The sequence below is a fragment of the Alosa sapidissima genome, chromosome 1 (genome assembly GCF_018492685.1).
Source record: "Alosa sapidissima isolate fAloSap1 chromosome 1, fAloSap1.pri, whole genome shotgun sequence".
In the NCBI taxonomy this organism is placed as follows: Eukaryota; Metazoa; Chordata; class Actinopteri; order Clupeiformes; family Clupeidae; genus Alosa; species Alosa sapidissima.
The window spans coordinates 53,093,587-53,109,658 of NC_055957.1; the positions used below are offsets into that span (position 1 = coordinate 53,093,587).

The 16,072-nt window shown below is 57.4% G+C and overlaps 19 non-coding genes across 19 annotated transcripts; all 19 read left to right on the forward strand.

Annotated features, from left to right (window-relative positions):
• Positions 1-42: 42 nt before the first annotated feature.
• Positions 43-233, forward strand: LOC121682503. Its single transcript, XR_006022582.1, has one exon. It is a non-coding gene; the product is annotated as a U2 spliceosomal RNA (small nuclear RNA).
• A 355-nt stretch (positions 234-588) lies between these two features.
• Positions 589-702, forward strand: LOC121680666. Its single transcript, XR_006021771.1, has one exon. It is a non-coding gene; the product is annotated as a U5 spliceosomal RNA (small nuclear RNA).
• Positions 703-857: 155 nt separating this feature from the next.
• LOC121682513 lies at positions 858-1,048 on the forward strand. Its single transcript, XR_006022591.1, has one exon. It is a non-coding gene; the product is annotated as a U2 spliceosomal RNA (small nuclear RNA).
• A 348-nt stretch (positions 1,049-1,396) lies between these two features.
• LOC121680671 lies at positions 1,397-1,510 on the forward strand. The gene has a single exon (XR_006021772.1). It is a non-coding gene; the product is annotated as a U5 spliceosomal RNA (small nuclear RNA).
• A 155-nt stretch (positions 1,511-1,665) lies between these two features.
• LOC121682518 lies at positions 1,666-1,856 on the forward strand. Its single transcript, XR_006022592.1, has one exon. It is a non-coding gene; the product is annotated as a U2 spliceosomal RNA (small nuclear RNA).
• A 360-nt stretch (positions 1,857-2,216) lies between these two features.
• LOC121680674 lies at positions 2,217-2,330 on the forward strand. The gene has a single exon (XR_006021774.1). It is a non-coding gene; the product is annotated as a U5 spliceosomal RNA (small nuclear RNA).
• A 155-nt stretch (positions 2,331-2,485) lies between these two features.
• LOC121682524 lies at positions 2,486-2,676 on the forward strand. Its single transcript, XR_006022597.1, has one exon. It is a non-coding gene; the product is annotated as a U2 spliceosomal RNA (small nuclear RNA).
• Positions 2,677-3,030: 354 nt separating this feature from the next.
• Positions 3,031-3,144, forward strand: LOC121680678. The gene has a single exon (XR_006021775.1). It is a non-coding gene; the product is annotated as a U5 spliceosomal RNA (small nuclear RNA).
• Positions 3,145-3,299: 155 nt separating this feature from the next.
• On the forward strand, positions 3,300-3,490 carry LOC121682528. The gene has a single exon (XR_006022606.1). It is a non-coding gene; the product is annotated as a U2 spliceosomal RNA (small nuclear RNA).
• Positions 3,491-3,844: 354 nt separating this feature from the next.
• On the forward strand, positions 3,845-3,958 carry LOC121680679. Its single transcript, XR_006021777.1, has one exon. It is a non-coding gene; the product is annotated as a U5 spliceosomal RNA (small nuclear RNA).
• A 155-nt stretch (positions 3,959-4,113) lies between these two features.
• Positions 4,114-4,304, forward strand: LOC121682533. Its single transcript, XR_006022607.1, has one exon. It is a non-coding gene; the product is annotated as a U2 spliceosomal RNA (small nuclear RNA).
• A 355-nt stretch (positions 4,305-4,659) lies between these two features.
• On the forward strand, positions 4,660-4,773 carry LOC121680683. Its single transcript, XR_006021778.1, has one exon. It is a non-coding gene; the product is annotated as a U5 spliceosomal RNA (small nuclear RNA).
• Positions 4,774-6,581: 1,808 nt separating this feature from the next.
• On the forward strand, positions 6,582-6,771 carry LOC121683652. The gene has a single exon (XR_006022861.1). It is a non-coding gene; the product is annotated as a U2 spliceosomal RNA (small nuclear RNA).
• A 356-nt stretch (positions 6,772-7,127) lies between these two features.
• Positions 7,128-7,241, forward strand: LOC121680685. The gene has a single exon (XR_006021779.1). It is a non-coding gene; the product is annotated as a U5 spliceosomal RNA (small nuclear RNA).
• A 155-nt stretch (positions 7,242-7,396) lies between these two features.
• LOC121682541 lies at positions 7,397-7,587 on the forward strand. The gene has a single exon (XR_006022617.1). It is a non-coding gene; the product is annotated as a U2 spliceosomal RNA (small nuclear RNA).
• A 355-nt stretch (positions 7,588-7,942) lies between these two features.
• On the forward strand, positions 7,943-8,056 carry LOC121680689. The gene has a single exon (XR_006021780.1). It is a non-coding gene; the product is annotated as a U5 spliceosomal RNA (small nuclear RNA).
• Positions 8,057-8,211: 155 nt separating this feature from the next.
• On the forward strand, positions 8,212-8,402 carry LOC121682552. The gene has a single exon (XR_006022628.1). It is a non-coding gene; the product is annotated as a U2 spliceosomal RNA (small nuclear RNA).
• A 5,536-nt stretch (positions 8,403-13,938) lies between these two features.
• LOC121683642 lies at positions 13,939-14,125 on the forward strand. Its single transcript, XR_006022860.1, has one exon. It is a non-coding gene; the product is annotated as a U2 spliceosomal RNA (small nuclear RNA).
• A 355-nt stretch (positions 14,126-14,480) lies between these two features.
• On the forward strand, positions 14,481-14,594 carry LOC121680697. Its single transcript, XR_006021782.1, has one exon. It is a non-coding gene; the product is annotated as a U5 spliceosomal RNA (small nuclear RNA).
• The last annotated feature ends 1,478 nt before the right edge of the window (positions 14,595-16,072 follow it).

Sequence of the window (16,072 nt, forward strand, 5' to 3'; positions counted from 1 at the left end):
GCGTCGCTAGAGGGGCCGCCGCACCCCGTGCAGTTGTGGGGTATCGCTTCTCGGCCTTTTGGCTAAGATCAAGTGTAGTATCTGTTCTTATCAGTTTAATATCTGATACGTCCTCTACCCGAGGACCATATATTAATCTGATTTTTGGAACAGGGAGACGGAAGAGGGGCTTGCTCCGTCCGCTCCACGCATCGACCCGGTATTGCAGCGACTCCGGGAACGGTGCACATTCCTTTGACTGTGTAAGAAAAGAACCAACCCAGTGGAACTGACTGACTGACTGACTGACTGACTGACTGACTGACTGTGATGAAATCCTCCTTAGCAGAGCAGACGCAGCAGCAGGAGTCCTTGCCAGGTGTTTTGGCCAACCGCGCCACCTCCCTTTTCGGCCCCTTTTGGGTTTTCCCGCCCTTTTACTCTTTTTTTTTTTTTTTTTTTTTTTTTTTTTTTTTTTTTTACACATTTAAATTTAAAGGGGATGTTGATACTGCAGTCTTGTTGCCACTGGGCAACGCCTTGGAGTCACCCTCACGTCCACGACCGGCGCCGTTCATGCTCTCCGTCCGGCGTGCCCTGTGGCAGCCATCGCTCGGGTTTCTCTTCATCTCGTACAAATCTTTCGCCTTTTACTAAAGATTTCCGTGGAGGGGAACTGCCCCGAGTTTACGGTATTTTTGGAAGCTCTGCTTCGGCGGAGCTGCACCTGCCTGTCCAAAGTCAAGCGTCGTGGTGTTTTGTTTTGCGGCGGCGGCGGCGGCGGCGGTCCGCTTTTGCTGGCCCCGCCTCCCCCCGTAACCATGTGAGCGCGGGGGGCGTCGCTAGAGGGGCCGCCGCACCCCGTGCAGTTGTGGGGTATCGCTTCTCGGCCTTTTGGCTAAGATCAAGTGTAGTATCTGTTCTTATCAGTTTAATATCTGATACGTCCTCTACCCGAGGACCATATATTAATCTGATTTTTGGAACAGGGAGACGGAAGAGGGGCTTGCTCCGTCCGCTCCACGCATCGACCCGGTATTGCAGCGACTCCGGGAACGGTGCACATTCCTTTGACTGTGTAAGAAAAGAACCAACCCAGTGGAACTGACTGACTGACTGACTGACTGACTGACTGTGATGAAATCCTCCTTAGCAGAGCAGACGCAGCAGCAGGAGTCCTTGCCAGGTGTTTTGGCCAACCGCGCCACCTCCCTTTTCGGCCCCTTTTGGGTTTTCCCGCCCTTTTACTCTTTTTTTTTTTTTTTTTTTTTTTTTTTTTTTTTTTTTTTACACATTTAAATTTAAAGGGGATGTTGATACTGCAGTCTTGTTGCCACTGGGCAACGCCTTGGAGTCACCCTCACGTCCACGACCGGCGCCGTTCATGCTCTCCGTCCGGCGTGCCCTGTGGCAGCCATCGCTCGGGTTTCTCTTCATCTCGTACAAATCTTTCGCCTTTTACTAAAGATTTCCGTGGAGGGGAACTGCCCCGAGTTTACGGTATTTTTGGAAGCTCTGCTTCGGCGGAGCTGCACCTGCCTGTCCAAAGTCAAGCGTCGTGGTGTTTTGTTTTGCGGCGGCGGCGGCGGCGGCGGTCCGCTTTTGCTGGCCCCGCCTCCCCCCGTAACCATGTGAGCGCGGGGGGCGTCGCTAGAGGGGCCGCCGCACCCCGTGCAGTTGTGGGGTATCGCTTCTCGGCCTTTTGGCTAAGATCAAGTGTAGTATCTGTTCTTATCAGTTTAATATCTGATACGTCCTCTACCCGAGGACCATATATTAATCTGATTTTTGGAACAGGGAGACGGAAGAGGGGCTTGCTCCGTCCGCTCCACGCATCGACCCGGTATTGCAGCGACTCCGGGAACGGTGCACATTCCTTTGACTGTGTAAGAAAAGAACCAACCCAGTGGAACTGACTGACTGACTGACTGACTGACTGACTGACTGACTGTGATGAAATCCTCCTTAGCAGAGCAGACGCAGCAGCAGGAGTCCTTGCCAGGTGTTTTGGCCAACCGCGCCACCTCCCTTTTCGGCCCCTTTTGGGTTTTCCCGCCCTTTTACTCTTTTTTTTTTTTTTTTTTTTTTTTTTTTTTTTTTTTTTTTTTTACACATTTAAATTTAAAGGGGATGTTGATACTGCAGTCTTGTTGCCACTGGGCAACGCCTTGGAGTCACCCTCACGTCCACGACCGGCGCCGTTCATGCTCTCCGTCCGGCGTGCCCTGTGGCAGCCATCGCTCGGGTTTCTCTTCATCTCGTACAAATCTTTCGCCTTTTACTAAAGATTTCCGTGGAGGGGAACTGCCCCGAGTTTACGGTATTTTTGGAAGCTCTGCTTCGGCGGAGCTGCACCTGCCTGTCCAAAGTCAAGCGTCGTGGTGTTTTGTTTTGCGGCGGCGGCGGCGGCGGCGGTCCGCTTTTGCTGGCCCCGCCTCCCCCCGTAACCATGTGAGCGCGGGGGGCGTCGCTAGAGGGGCCGCCGCACCCCGTGCAGTTGTGGGGTATCGCTTCTCGGCCTTTTGGCTAAGATCAAGTGTAGTATCTGTTCTTATCAGTTTAATATCTGATACGTCCTCTACCCGAGGACCATATATTAATCTGATTTTTGGAACAGGGAGACGGAAGAGGGGCTTGCTCCGTCCGCTCCACGCATCGACCCGGTATTGCAGCGACTCCGGGAACGGTGCACATTCCTTTGACTGTGTAAGAAAAGAACCAACCCAGTGGAACTGACTGACTGACTGACTGACTGACTGACTGACTGACTGTGATGAAATCCTCCTTAGCAGAGCAGACGCAGCAGCAGGAGTCCTTGCCAGGTGTTTTGGCCAACCGCGCCACCTCCCTTTTCGGCCCCTTTTGGGTTTTCCCGCCCTTTTACTCTTTTTTTTTTTTTTTTTTTTTTTTTTTTTTTTTTTTTACACATTTAAATTTAAAGGGGATGTTGATACTGCAGTCTTGTTGCCACTGGGCAACGCCTTGGAGTCACCCTCACGTCCACGACCGGCGCCGTTCATGCTCTCCGTCCGGCGTGCCCTGTGGCAGCCATCGCTCGGGTTTCTCTTCATCTCGTACAAATCTTTCGCCTTTTACTAAAGATTTCCGTGGAGGGGAACTGCCCCGAGTTTACGGTATTTTTGGAAGCTCTGCTTCGGCGGAGCTGCACCTGCCTGTCCAAAGTCAAGCGTCGTGGTGTTTTGTTTTGCGGCGGCGGCGGCGGCGGCGGTCCGCTTTTGCTGGCCCCGCCTCCCCCCGTAACCATGTGAGCGCGGGGGGCGTCGCTAGAGGGGCCGCCGCACCCCGTGCAGTTGTGGGGTATCGCTTCTCGGCCTTTTGGCTAAGATCAAGTGTAGTATCTGTTCTTATCAGTTTAATATCTGATACGTCCTCTACCCGAGGACCATATATTAATCTGATTTTTGGAACAGGGAGACGGAAGAGGGGCTTGCTCCGTCCGCTCCACGCATCGACCCGGTATTGCAGCGACTCCGGGAACGGTGCACATTCCTTTGACTGTGTAAGAAAAGAACCAACCCAGTGGAACTGACTGACTGACTGACTGACTGACTGACTGACTGACTGTGATGAAATCCTCCTTAGCAGAGCAGACGCAGCAGCAGGAGTCCTTGCCAGGTGTTTTGGCCAACCGCGCCACCTCCCTTTTCGGCCCCTTTTGGGTTTTCCCGCCCTTTTACTCTTTTTTTTTTTTTTTTTTTTTTTTTTTTTTTTTTTTTACACATTTAAATTTAAAGGGGATGTTGATACTGCAGTCTTGTTGCCACTGGGCAACGCCTTGGAGTCACCCTCACGTCCACGACCGGCGCCGTTCATGCTCTCCGTCCGGCGTGCCCTGTGGCAGCCATCGCTCGGGTTTCTCTTCATCTCGTACAAATCTTTCGCCTTTTACTAAAGATTTCCGTGGAGGGGAACTGCCCCGAGTTTACGGTATTTTTGGAAGCTCTGCTTCGGCGGAGCTGCACCTGCCTGTCCAAAGTCAAGCGTCGTGGTGTTTTGTTTTGCGGCGGCGGCGGCGGCGGCGGTCCGCTTTTGCTGGCCCCGCCTCCCCCCGTAACCATGTGAGCGCGGGGGGCGTCGCTAGAGGGGCCGCCGCACCCCGTGCAGTTGTGGGGTATCGCTTCTCGGCCTTTTGGCTAAGATCAAGTGTAGTATCTGTTCTTATCAGTTTAATATCTGATACGTCCTCTACCCGAGGACCATATATTAATCTGATTTTTGGAACAGGGAGACGGAAGAGGGGCTTGCTCCGTCCGCTCCACGCATCGACCCGGTATTGCAGCGACTCCGGGAACGGTGCACATTCCTTTGACTGTGTAAGAAAAGAACCAACCCAGTGGAACTGACTGACTGACTGACTGACTGACTGACTGACTGACTGTGATGAAATCCTCCTTAGCAGAGCAGACGCAGCAGCAGGAGTCCTTGCCAGGTGTTTTGGCCAACCGCGCCACCTCCCTTTTCGGCCCCTTTTGGGTTTTCCCGCCCTTTTACTCTTTTTTTTTTTTTTTTTTTTTTTTTTTTTTTTTTTTTTACACATTTAAATTTAAAGGGGATGTTGATACTGCAGTCTTGTTGCCACTGGGCAACGCCTTGGAGTCACCCTCACGTCCACGACCGGCGCCGTTCATGCTCTCCGTCCGGCGTGCCCTGTGGCAGCCATCGCTCGGGTTTCTCTTCATCTCGTACAAATCTTTCGCCTTTTACTAAAGATTTCCGTGGAGGGGAACTGCCCCGAGTTTACGGTATTTTTGGAAGCTCTGCTTCGGCGGAGCTGCACCTGCCTGTCCAAAGTCAAGCGTCGTGGTGTTTTGTTTTGCGGCGGCGGCGGCGGCGGCGGTCCGCTTTTGCTGGCCCCGCCTCCCCCCGTAACCATGTGAGCGCGGGGGGCGTCGCTAGAGGGGCCGCCGCACCCCGTGCAGTTGTGGGGTATCGCTTCTCGGCCTTTTGGCTAAGATCAAGTAGCAGAGATAGCGATGGTGGCCATTGAAACATGGACGGGGATCCCGAAGTTCGGAATTCGAATCCTGGTGCCGGTGGAGAGAAGGCAGATGATGACTCGGGAGGTTTTTGGAGCGAAGATCGTGAAGGAGATATTTCAGGTGACGGACAAGGAGGTGCTGTGCCTGCAGGGAGCGGTGGATGGGACCTGTTTTGACGTGACCTTCCGGACGTTGGCGGGGATGAATGAGGCGTATCGGCGGTGGACTACGACGGCGGGGAAAGCTGTGGCGGCGGGGAGGTGTGCGGCGAAGTGGGGCGCGACCAACACTGTCATCGTGCAGGTTTTCAACCCCCACGTGCTGTTGGATGATGTCTGGAGCTTTCTGGAGCGGTACTGCGTGGACCTGTCTGATGGGGAGCGGATCTTGGACTCCAATGGATTTTGGACAGGGAAGTGGAGTTTCATTGCGGGCTTTCGTTCGTCGGGGGGTCGTGTGTTGCGGCCTCCCTACGCGTTTGCTCTGGGACCTGACCGTGGGAGAGTGTTCATACCGGACTTGCCAAGTGAGTGCTGGGGGTGTGGGGGTGTGGGGCATTTACGTGGGGAATGTAATGTGAAGTCATGTTTGCGTTGTGGGGCTGTGGGGCATGTGGTGAAAGACTGTACTGAGTTGAAGGAGTGTGTTTTGTGTGGGGGGACTGATCATTTGTTTGCTGGGTGTGCTAAACGGCGCAGTTATGCTGGGGTGGTGACTGGCGCTGTGGGGGCTCCTGCTCTTGGTACGGGGGCTCCCGCGGTGTCGGGTGAGGGGAAGCAGAGGCCTGCAAAGACGGTGCCGGTGGTGGAGAAGACGGGGTCCGGGAGTGGAGTGTTGGTGCCGGTGCCTGCTGTGTCGGCTGGTGGTGTGGTGGCTGGGCCGCAGGGTAGCCAGGTTGGCTGCTCGGCGGCTACGGCTACCGCTAAGCCGCATGGCGGGCAAGATGGCCGCCCGAAGGTCAAAGGTGCGGCTGGGTCAGAGGTCGTGGCTGTGGGGAAGACGGTGGAGTCCAGCTGGGCGGATGCTTCTGCTTCGCAGGAGCAGGAGATGGTGGAAGTGTCGGCGGCGGCGGGGGCAGTGAAGCGCCCTCTAGTGGATGGGAGGGCAATGGCAGGTCCTGTGAGTCGGCAGAAGTTGGAGACGACGGTGGCTGTTTCAGAGGGGGCTCCGCCCCCGGTGGTCGGAGGTGGAAGTGCACAAGGGCCGGGGAGGGAGGAGAGGCCGCCCCCTACTGTTCAGGTGGGGGGTTGGGACGTGGAGAGCGTAAAGCGGGCGATGGGTTTGGGTTGATGTGTTTTGAGTGATGGGGTTGTGTATCTGTGTCTCTGTGGTTGTGGGTGTGCTGGTTGGATGTATGGGGTGGATTAAACAGGTGTTATGGGTGGGTAAGATTTTTTGTGTATCCTGTAAGATTTTTTGCATGTACATGTGTGTTTTTCGCTGTGTTTGGCCGGGCCTGTGTGCCTGGGTCGTTGTGTTGTTATGTGTTATTGTTTATGGTGGCAGCCTCTAGTCTAGCTTAAATTAACTTCCTTCTGTATCTTTTGTGTGTTGTGTGTATTATATGTATATCTCCTGTGTGTTGTATTTTCAAGGCTGCTTCGCTCTGTTTATGTTCAATAAAAAAAAAAAAAAAAAATCTGTTCTTATCAGTTTAATATCTGATACGTCCTCTACCCGAGGACCATATATTAATCTGATTTTTGGAACAGGGAGACGGAAGAGGGGCTTGCTCCGTCCGCTCCACGCATCGACCCGGTATTGCAGCGACTCCGGGAACGGTGCACATTCCTTTGACTGTGTAAGAAAAGAACCAACCCAGTGGAACTGACTGACTGACTGACTGACTGACTGACTGACTGACTGTGATGAAATCCTCCTTAGCAGAGCAGACGCAGCAGCAGGAGTCCTTGCCAGGTGTTTTGGCCAACCGCGCCACCTCCCTTTTCGGCCCCTTTTGGGTTTTCCCGCCCTTTTACTCTTTTTTTTTTTTTTTTTTTTTTTTTTTTTTTTTTTTTTTACACATTTAAATTTAAAGGGGATGTTGATACTGCAGTCTTGTTGCCACTGGGCAACGCCTTGGAGTCACCCTCACGTCCACGACCGGCGCCGTTCATGCTCTCCGTCCGGCGTGCCCTGTGGCAGCCATCGCTCGGGTTTCTCTTCATCTCGTACAAATCTTTCGCCTTTTACTAAAGATTTCCGTGGAGGGGAACTGCCCCGAGTTTACGGTATTTTTGGAAGCTCTGCTTCGGCGGAGCTGCACCTGCCTGTCCAAAGTCAAGCGTCGTGGTGTTTTGTTTTGCGGCGGCGGCGGCGGCGGCGGTCCGCTTTTGCTGGCCCCGCCTCCCCCCGTAACCATGTGAGCGCGGGGGGCGTCGCTAGAGGGGCCGCCGCACCCCGTGCAGTTGTGGGGTATCGCTTCTCGGCCTTTTGGCTAAGATCAAGTGTAGTATCTGTTCTTATCAGTTTAATATCTGATACGTCCTCTACCCGAGGACCATATATTAATCTGATTTTTGGAACAGGGAGACGGAAGAGGGGCTTGCTCCGTCCGCTCCACGCATCGACCCGGTATTGCAGCGACTCCGGGAACGGTGCACATTCCTTTGACTGTGTAAGAAAAGAACCAACCCAGTGGAACTGACTGACTGACTGACTGACTGACTGACTGACTGACTGTGATGAAATCCTCCTTAGCAGAGCAGACGCAGCAGCAGGAGTCCTTGCCAGGTGTTTTGGCCAACCGCGCCACCTCCCTTTTCGGCCCCTTTTGGGTTTTCCCGCCCTTTTACTCTTTTTTTTTTTTTTTTTTTTTTTTTTTTTTTTTTTTTTACACATTTAAATTTAAAGGGGATGTTGATACTGCAGTCTTGTTGCCACTGGGCAACGCCTTGGAGTCACCCTCACGTCCACGACCGGCGCCGTTCATGCTCTCCGTCCGGCGTGCCCTGTGGCAGCCATCGCTCGGGTTTCTCTTCATCTCGTACAAATCTTTCGCCTTTTACTAAAGATTTCCGTGGAGGGGAACTGCCCCGAGTTTACGGTATTTTTGGAAGCTCTGCTTCGGCGGAGCTGCACCTGCCTGTCCAAAGTCAAGCGTCGTGGTGTTTTGTTTTGCGGCGGCGGCGGCGGCGGCGGTCCGCTTTTGCTGGCCCCGCCTCCCCCCGTAACCATGTGAGCGCGGGGGGCGTCGCTAGAGGGGCCGCCGCACCCCGTGCAGTTGTGGGGTATCGCTTCTCGGCCTTTTGGCTAAGATCAAGTGTAGTATCTGTTCTTATCAGTTTAATATCTGATACGTCCTCTACCCGAGGACCATATATTAATCTGATTTTTGGAACAGGGAGACGGAAGAGGGGCTTGCTCCGTCCGCTCCACGCATCGACCCGGTATTGCAGCGACTCCGGGAACGGTGCACATTCCTTTGACTGTGTAAGAAAAGAACCAACCCAGTGGAACTGACTGACTGACTGACTGACTGACTGACTGACTGACTGTGATGAAATCCTCCTTAGCAGAGCAGACGCAGCAGCAGGAGTCCTTGCCAGGTGTTTTGGCCAACCGCGCCACCTCCCTTTTCGGCCCCTTTTGGGTTTTCCCGCCCTTTTACTCTTTTTTTTTTTTTTTTTTTTTTTTTTTTTTTTTTTTTTACACATTTAAATTTAAAGGGGATGTTGATACTGCAGTCTTGTTGCCACTGGGCAACGCCTTGGAGTCACCCTCACGTCCACGACCGGCGCCGTTCATGCTCTCCGTCCGGCGTGCCCTGTGGCAGCCATCGCTCGGGTTTCTCTTCATCTCGTACAAATCTTCGAGCATGGAAAAGGAGAGAGCGACGGTGTCGGCCTTTAAGGTGCGACTAAAAAATACGGTCAGGATCGAGCTTACTAAGGATGCAGCAGCGGCAGTTCGGGATAGGTTTAGGCAGTTCTTCATCACCTCGGTGATTCTTCGGGAGACGTTTGGCCTGAGTCCTAGGGAGGTTTTCTGCGTCCAGCCGGTGGTGAGCCAAGGTTTTTTTGATTTATCTTTTTTTGATCTGCGGAAGTGTCGGAGTTTTCAGGAGGAGTGGAGGGCGAAGGAGGACCTGCCGGCGCTCCAGGGGTTGCGGCTGGTGCCCCTGTTTCAACAGGAGTTCATACCGCTGACAATCCACCTGTACAACCCTTTCGTCCCGGACGAGGATGTCGAGGCGTTCCTAAGGACCCAGGTAGAGGAGGTGAGGGGCGGGACGAAGATATGTGACCAGTTCGGCTTCTGGCTCGGGAAGAGGCGGTACGCAGTCCGGCTCCGGATGGACACCACGAGGCTGGGTGAGTTCTTGCACCCCCCCGGCAGTTTCTCGCTTGGACCGGACCGGGGTTATTTGACGTACCCTGGGCAGCTCGTCTACTGTCGGCGGTGCGGGGGCCAAGGCCACGAGAAGGCTGCCTGTTCAGGACAGCGGTGTCGTTTCTGCCAGGAGGAAGGCCACGTGTCGTCGGCGTGCACCGCACCGAAGAGGTGCTCCCTGTGTGGCAGCTTGGAGCACCTTTTTCGTGGCTGCCCGGTGAGGCCGCGGACCTATGCGTCGGTCCTGCAGGGTCCTGCGGGCTGTGGGGGTGAGGAACTGGTCGAGGAGGCGGAAGGTGCCGTGCGACCAAGCGTTGGGACTTACCAGGAGCAGGAGGAGGTCGTGGAGCCTGTTAGCATCGGGCTAGATGCCGAGCTAACCGACGGAGCACATGGCCCTCTGGCATCGCCGGAGCTCCCCCTGGTGGCTGCTGAGGGGGCGGCGCCCGCGCTCAGCACTTTGTTTTCCGGGTCCATAGGTGATAGTCCTATTTCGGACTGGGCGGAGGAAGTAGAGGGCCGGGAGGACGACGCCTCGTGCGACGGCAGTGGGCAGGGGCCCCGCGGGGGCAAGCGGCCGCATGGAGATTCGGAGGAGGAGCAGCCGTACAAGGTGGTGGCGAGAGACGGTCCCCAGGATGGAGCGGGCCCGGCGGAGGTGCAGTCGGATGGCTCCTCGCCCGTTGTGGTGTGCTGCGTGGAGGGGTCGGCGTCGCCCGGGCAGGCCTCTGCCTCATCGGAGTCTTCGGGGTCGGGGGAGTCGTTGTCATCGGGCTCCCCCCCCCCGGGGGGAGAGGATGAGGTCTCCAGCCCGGGGCTCTACAGTGGGACGTTGGAGAGGAAGGCCGGGCCGGCCCCGCGGGGGGACCTTTTGGCCGCCCGGATCCTGGACGCTTCGGTGCCACAGTCGGAGGGTAAGCTCCCGCATCCCTTGCAGCCCGCCGTGGCTGAGGGTGATCCCGGGGGGGGGGGAGTGGAGGGCAGCCCTCATGGTGACTCATGATGCTGATGTGGACTTGTGTGTTAAGGTGGACGGTGGGGCTGTGGACTCTTTGGGGTTGTGTTGGGTTGGGTATTGTGTGTGGGGAGGGGGGAGGGGGGGTGCGGGGTGTGTGGGTTTTTGTATGATGGCATGTCTCCGGGTGGAGTCCCTGAACGTTCGGGGAATGCGGATGCCACTGCGGAGGGCGGCGGTTTTCGCGGCTGCCGGGGACAGGGGTTTTAATGTGATGTTTGTGCAAGAGTGCCATGTGGGGGGTCCGGGGGATGTTAAGATGTTTAAAGCGGGGTGGACATGGGGTCCTTCTGTGTGGGGGGGTGGGAATGTGCATGCAGATGGGGTGGGTATTTTGTTTAGAGGGTGGGATTTTTTTTTGGACTCTGTGTGGGAGCCTGTGCCGGGGAGGGTGTTGGTGGTGGATGCAAGGTGGAGGGGGGCCGCGCTGCGGCTCATTAATGTGTACGCACCAAGTGCTGTGGGGGAGCGGCGGGGTTTCCTCCAGAAGGTGGCCCCGCTCCTTTATACGGGGAGGGTTGTGGTTCTGGGGGGGGATTTTAATGTGTCCCTAGAGAGAGCTCCGGGGGGGGATTTGGGTTCTTTGTTACAGGACTTCCTGTTACAGGACTGTTTTAGGGCGGCCGGGGATGGGTCGGCAGGGGTGACCTGGAGTAACTCGAGGGGGGACGAGTCACGCCTGGACTATATCTTTGTCCCCAAGGTGCTGGGGGTCCGGGACTTCCGGGTTGAGCCGGTCTGGCTGTCTGACCATTGCGTGGTGGGGGTGGAGGTGGTGCTGCCGGGGGTGGGGAGGGGGCGCGGCCGGGGGGCCTGGCGGTTTAATGTCGGGTTCCTAGAGGAGGCGGCCTTCTGCCAGGCCTTTCGGCAGCTGTATGTGGGGTGGAGGAGTATGAAGGGGCTATTCGACTCCTTGGGCGAGTGGTGGGAGGGAGTCAAGGCCCGGATCGGGAGTTTTTGCCGCACATGGGGGAGGGAGCGGGCGCAGGAGAAGAGGGGGGAGGCTAATGAGTGGGCGGCGGAACTGAGGAGGATGTGGTGGGCGGGGGAGCTGGCTTCACCGGCGGGCCGCGCTCGGGCGGCAGTCCTGCGCGGTAGGCTAGACAATTTTTTTATGGCGGAGGCCAAGGCCCTTTTGGTGGGGTCGGGTGTGAGGGGGTGCCTGTCGGGCGAGACCCCGTCCAAGGCGTTTTTCGCCGAGGTGCGCACAAGGCAGGAGCGGTGCGCTATAGAGGCCCTGCAGGGGCCTGGGGGGCGGGTTACAGGGGAGGAGGAGATTTTGGAGGCCGCCAGGGAGTACTATCAGGACCTCTTCAGCGAGCGGGAGAGGGACGAGGCCCTGGCGGACAGGTTCTTGGGGGGGCTAGAGTCAAGGCTGTCGGCGGAGGACCGGCAGGCCTTGGAGGCGGGCATTACGGAGGGGGAGGCCGAGGAGGCGATGAGGTCTCTGAGGCTGGGCCGGGCGCCGGGGGGCGATGGCCTCCCGGTGGAATTTTACAGGTCCTTTTGGGATCTGGTGGGGCAGGACTTGGTGGGGGTGTTTGGGGACTGTTTTAGCGGGGGGGTGCTGCCAGCCTCAATGCGGGCCGGGCTGGTCTCCCTCATTTTTAAGAAAGGGTGCAGGGAACAGCTGGCAAATTGGCGCCCTATCACGGTCCTGACAGCGGACGTGAAGATCCTGTCCAAGGTCCTGACCCGTAGGTTGGGGAGGGTTATGGGTACGGTGGTCCACCCGGACCAGACTTGTGGGGTGCCGGGGAGAGCGTGCAGCCTGAACCTGGTCCTGGTGAGGGATGTGGTCAGCTGGGCGGACGTGAGAGGTCTCCCGCTGGCCCTCCTGAGCCTGGACCAGGAAAAGGCGTTCGACCGGGTGCAGCACTCCTTTCTGTTCCGGGTTCTGGACCGGATGGGGTTTGGGCCGGTGTTCGTGGCCTGGATCCGGCTGCTGTATGTGGATGCGGTTAGCCGGATCAGGATTAATGGCTCCGTTTCGGGGGTGGTGCGGCAGGTGGGGGGTGTCCGACAGGGCTGCCCCCTGTCCCCACTCCTGTACGTCCTGACCCTGGAGGCCCTGATGGCGGGGCTGAGGGCGGAGCCGAGCATCGAAGGGGTGCATCTCCCGGGGGGTGGGGGGGAGGTTGCTAAAGTGGCTGGGTACGCGGACGACCTGACCCTCTTTATCACTACTGATAGGGGGTTTGGGGCCGTTGTTCGGGTGGTAGAGGAGTTTGGGAGGGCGTCCGGGGCAAAGGTCAACTTGGGCAAGTCTGCGGCCCTGTGCCTGGGCCCGTGGAGTTCCAGGGTGGAGGTCCCGGGGGGTTTCAGGGTGGCCGAGGATGCAATCCGGGTACTGGGGGTGGATTTCTGTCGGAGCGAGGCCCCGGTGAAGAACTGGGAGGTTCTTCTGGGGGCGGTGGGGAGGCGGCTGGCGAGGTGGAGGAGTAGGCCGCTGTCCCTAACGGGCAGGGTGATGGTGGTTAAGGCCGACGTGCTGCCTTGTCTGAACCACCTGGCGTACGTGTACCCGGTGCCGTTCCATATCGGGCGGAGACTGGAGAGGGCAGTCTTCTCTTTTATTTGGGGGGGCTCGGCGGAGTTTGTGAATCGTGCTTTGATGTACCGAGATGTGCGGGAGGGGGGGAGGGGGGTGCCCTGCCTGCCGGTGAAGCTGCTGTGCCTGCACAGCTCTTTCCATGCGCGGCTGGTGGTGGGGGACACAACGCATAAGGCTGGCATTTTGGCGAGGTACTGGTTGGGGCTGGCTTTGCGGCGGCTGAGGCCGCTGAGCGCAACATCCCCCTGGTCCTGGGACTCCCCATGGTGGTACACTCGGGTCCGGGACTTTGTGCGGGCCCGGGAGTGGTGCCTGGAGGACGGTCTGGTGCTGGATCACCGGAGGTTGTATGGGGAGGCCATGAGGCGGGACCTGGCGTCAGAGCCACTGCCTGCGTGCCCCAGGGCATCGGGGTGGCTCTTTCTGCAGCCGGCGTTCTTACATCCGGGGGGTAGGGATCTGAACTGGCTGGCGGCGCTCAATAGGCTGCCGGTCAGGGAACGGATTTGTCGGCTGTGGGGGAGGGGGCGGCCGGGGTGTGCCATGGGGTGTGGGGAGGTCGAGACGGTGTCACACGTGTTCTGGGGGTGTAGGGAGGCAGCGCGGGTGTGGGGTAGGGTGAAGGAGTGGGTGGGCCCGGGGTTTGGGGGGTTTTTGGTGGAGGAGCTGGTGGTGAGCGGGGTGGGTCTGGCCCAGTTGGGCTCAGACGTCAGAAGGGTGGTGTGGGCGGTGGGAACGGAGGTGAAAAGGGCCTTGTGGGAGCGGCGGAAGGACTCCATCCGCACCCTGGCTCCCCAGGGAACTCCAGAGGCTGTGTTTTACAGGGTGAAGTGGAGGGTGGAGACGTATGTCAGGGGTTTTGGGAAGGAGGAGGGGAGGGGGGAGATGGAGAGGGTGTGGGGTCCTCTGGCAAGTGGGGTGGTGTTGTGAGGGGGGAGGGGGGTTTGGGGTTTTTCTTGTTTTTTCCTTTCTATTTTCCTTTTTTTTGGGCCATCGAGAACTGTGTGATGGCGGATGTGTGTATATGTATCGTGTGTTAATGTGGGCCTAGGGCCTGGTTTGGTTTGGTGAATAAACTTCAATATAAAAAAATCTGTTCTTATCAGTTTAATATCTGATACGTCCTCTACCCGAGGACCATATATTAATCTGATTTTTGGAACAGGGAGACGGAAGAGGGGCTTGCTCCGTCCGCTCCACGCATCGACCCGGTATTGCAGCGACTCCGGGAACGGTGCACATTCCTTTGACTGTGTAAGAAAAGAACCAACCCAGTGGAACTGACTGACTGACTGACTGACTGACTGACTGACTGACTGTGATGAAATCCTCCTTAGCAGAGCAGACGCAGCAGCAGGAGTCCTTGCCAGGTGTTTTGGCCAACCGCGCCACCTCCCTTTTCGGCCCCTTTTGGGTTTTCCCGCCCTTTTACTCTTTTTTTTTTTTTTTTTTTTTTTTTTTTTTTTTTTTTTACACATTTAAATTTAAAGGGGATGTTGATACTGCAGTCTTGTTGCCACTGGGCAACGCCTTGGAGTCACCCTCACGTCCACGACCGGCGCCGTTCATGCTCTCCGTCCGGCGTGCCCTGTGGCAGCCATCGCTCGGGTTTCTCTTCATCTCGTACAAATCTTTCGCCTTTTACTAAAGATTTCCGTGGAGGGGAACTGCCCCGAGTTTACGGTATTTTTGGAAGCTCTGCTTCGGCGGAGCTGCACCTGCCTGTCCAAAGTCAAGCGTCGTGGTGTTTTGTTTTGCGGCGGCGGCGGCGGCGGCGGTCCGCTTTTGCTGGCCCCGCCTCCCCCCGTAACCATGTGAGCGCGGGGGGCGTCGCTAGAGGGGCCGCCGCACCCCGTGCAGTTGTGGGGTATCGCTTCTCGGCCTTTTGGCTAAGATCAAGTAGCAGAGATAGCGATGGTGGCCATTGAAACATGGACGGGGATCCCGAAGTTCGGAATTCGAATCCTGGTGCCGGTGGAGAGAAGGCAGATGATGACTCGGGAGGTTTTTGGAGCGAAGATCGTGAAGGAGATATTTCAGGTGACGGACAAGGAGGTGCTGTGCCTGCAGGGAGCGGTGGATGGGACCTGTTTTGACGTGACCTTCCGGACGTTGGCGGGGATGAATGAGGCGTATCGGCGGTGGACTACGACGGCGGGGAAAGCTGTGGCGGCGGGGAGGTGTGCGGCGAAGTGGGGCGCGACCAACACTGTCATCGTGCAGGTTTTCAACCCCCACGTGCTGTTGGATGATGTCTGGAGCTTTCTGGAGCGGTACTGCGTGGACCTGTCTGATGGGGAGCGGATCTTGGACTCCAATGGATTTTGGACAGGGAAGTGGAGTTTCATTGCGGGCTTTCGTTCGTCGGGGGGTCGTGTGTTGCGGCCTCCCTACGCGTTTGCTCTGGGACCTGACCGTGGGAGAGTGTTCATACCGGACTTGCCAAGTGAGTGCTGGGGGTGTGGGGGTGTGGGGCATTTACGTGGGGAATGTAATGTGAAGTCATGTTTGCGTTGTGGGGCTGTGGGGCATGTGGTGAAAGACTGTACTGAGTTGAAGGAGTGTGTTTTGTGTGGGGGGACTGATCATTTGTTTGCTGGGTGTGCTAAACGGCGCAGTTATGCTGGGGTGGTGACTGGCGCTGTGGGGGCTCCTGCTCTTGGTACGGGGGCTCCCGCGGTGTCGGGTGAGGGGAAGCAGAGGCCTGCAAAGACGGTGCCGGTGGTGGAGAAGACGGGGTCCGGGAGTGGAGTGTTGGTGCCGGTGCCTGCTGTGTCGGCTGGTGGTGTGGTGGCTGGGCCGCAGGGTAGCCAGGTTGGCTGCTCGGCGGCTACGGCTACCGCTAAGCCGCATGGCGGGCAAGATGGCCGCCCGAAGGTCAAAGGTGCGGCTGGGTCAGAGGTCGTGGCTGTGGGGAAGACGGTGGAGTCCAGCTGGGCGGATGCTTCTGCTTCGCAGGAGCAGGAGATGGTGGAAGTGTCGGCGGCGGCGGGGGCAGTGAAGCGCCCTCTAGTGGATGGGAGGGCAATGGCAGGTCCTGTGAGTCGGCAGAAGTTGGAGACGACGGTGGCTGTTTCAGAGGGGGCTCCGCCCCCGGTGGTCGGAGGTGGAAGTGCACAAGGGCCGGGGAGGGAGGAGAGGCCGCCCCCTACTGTTCAGGTGGGGGGTTGGGACGTGGAGAGCGTAAAGCGG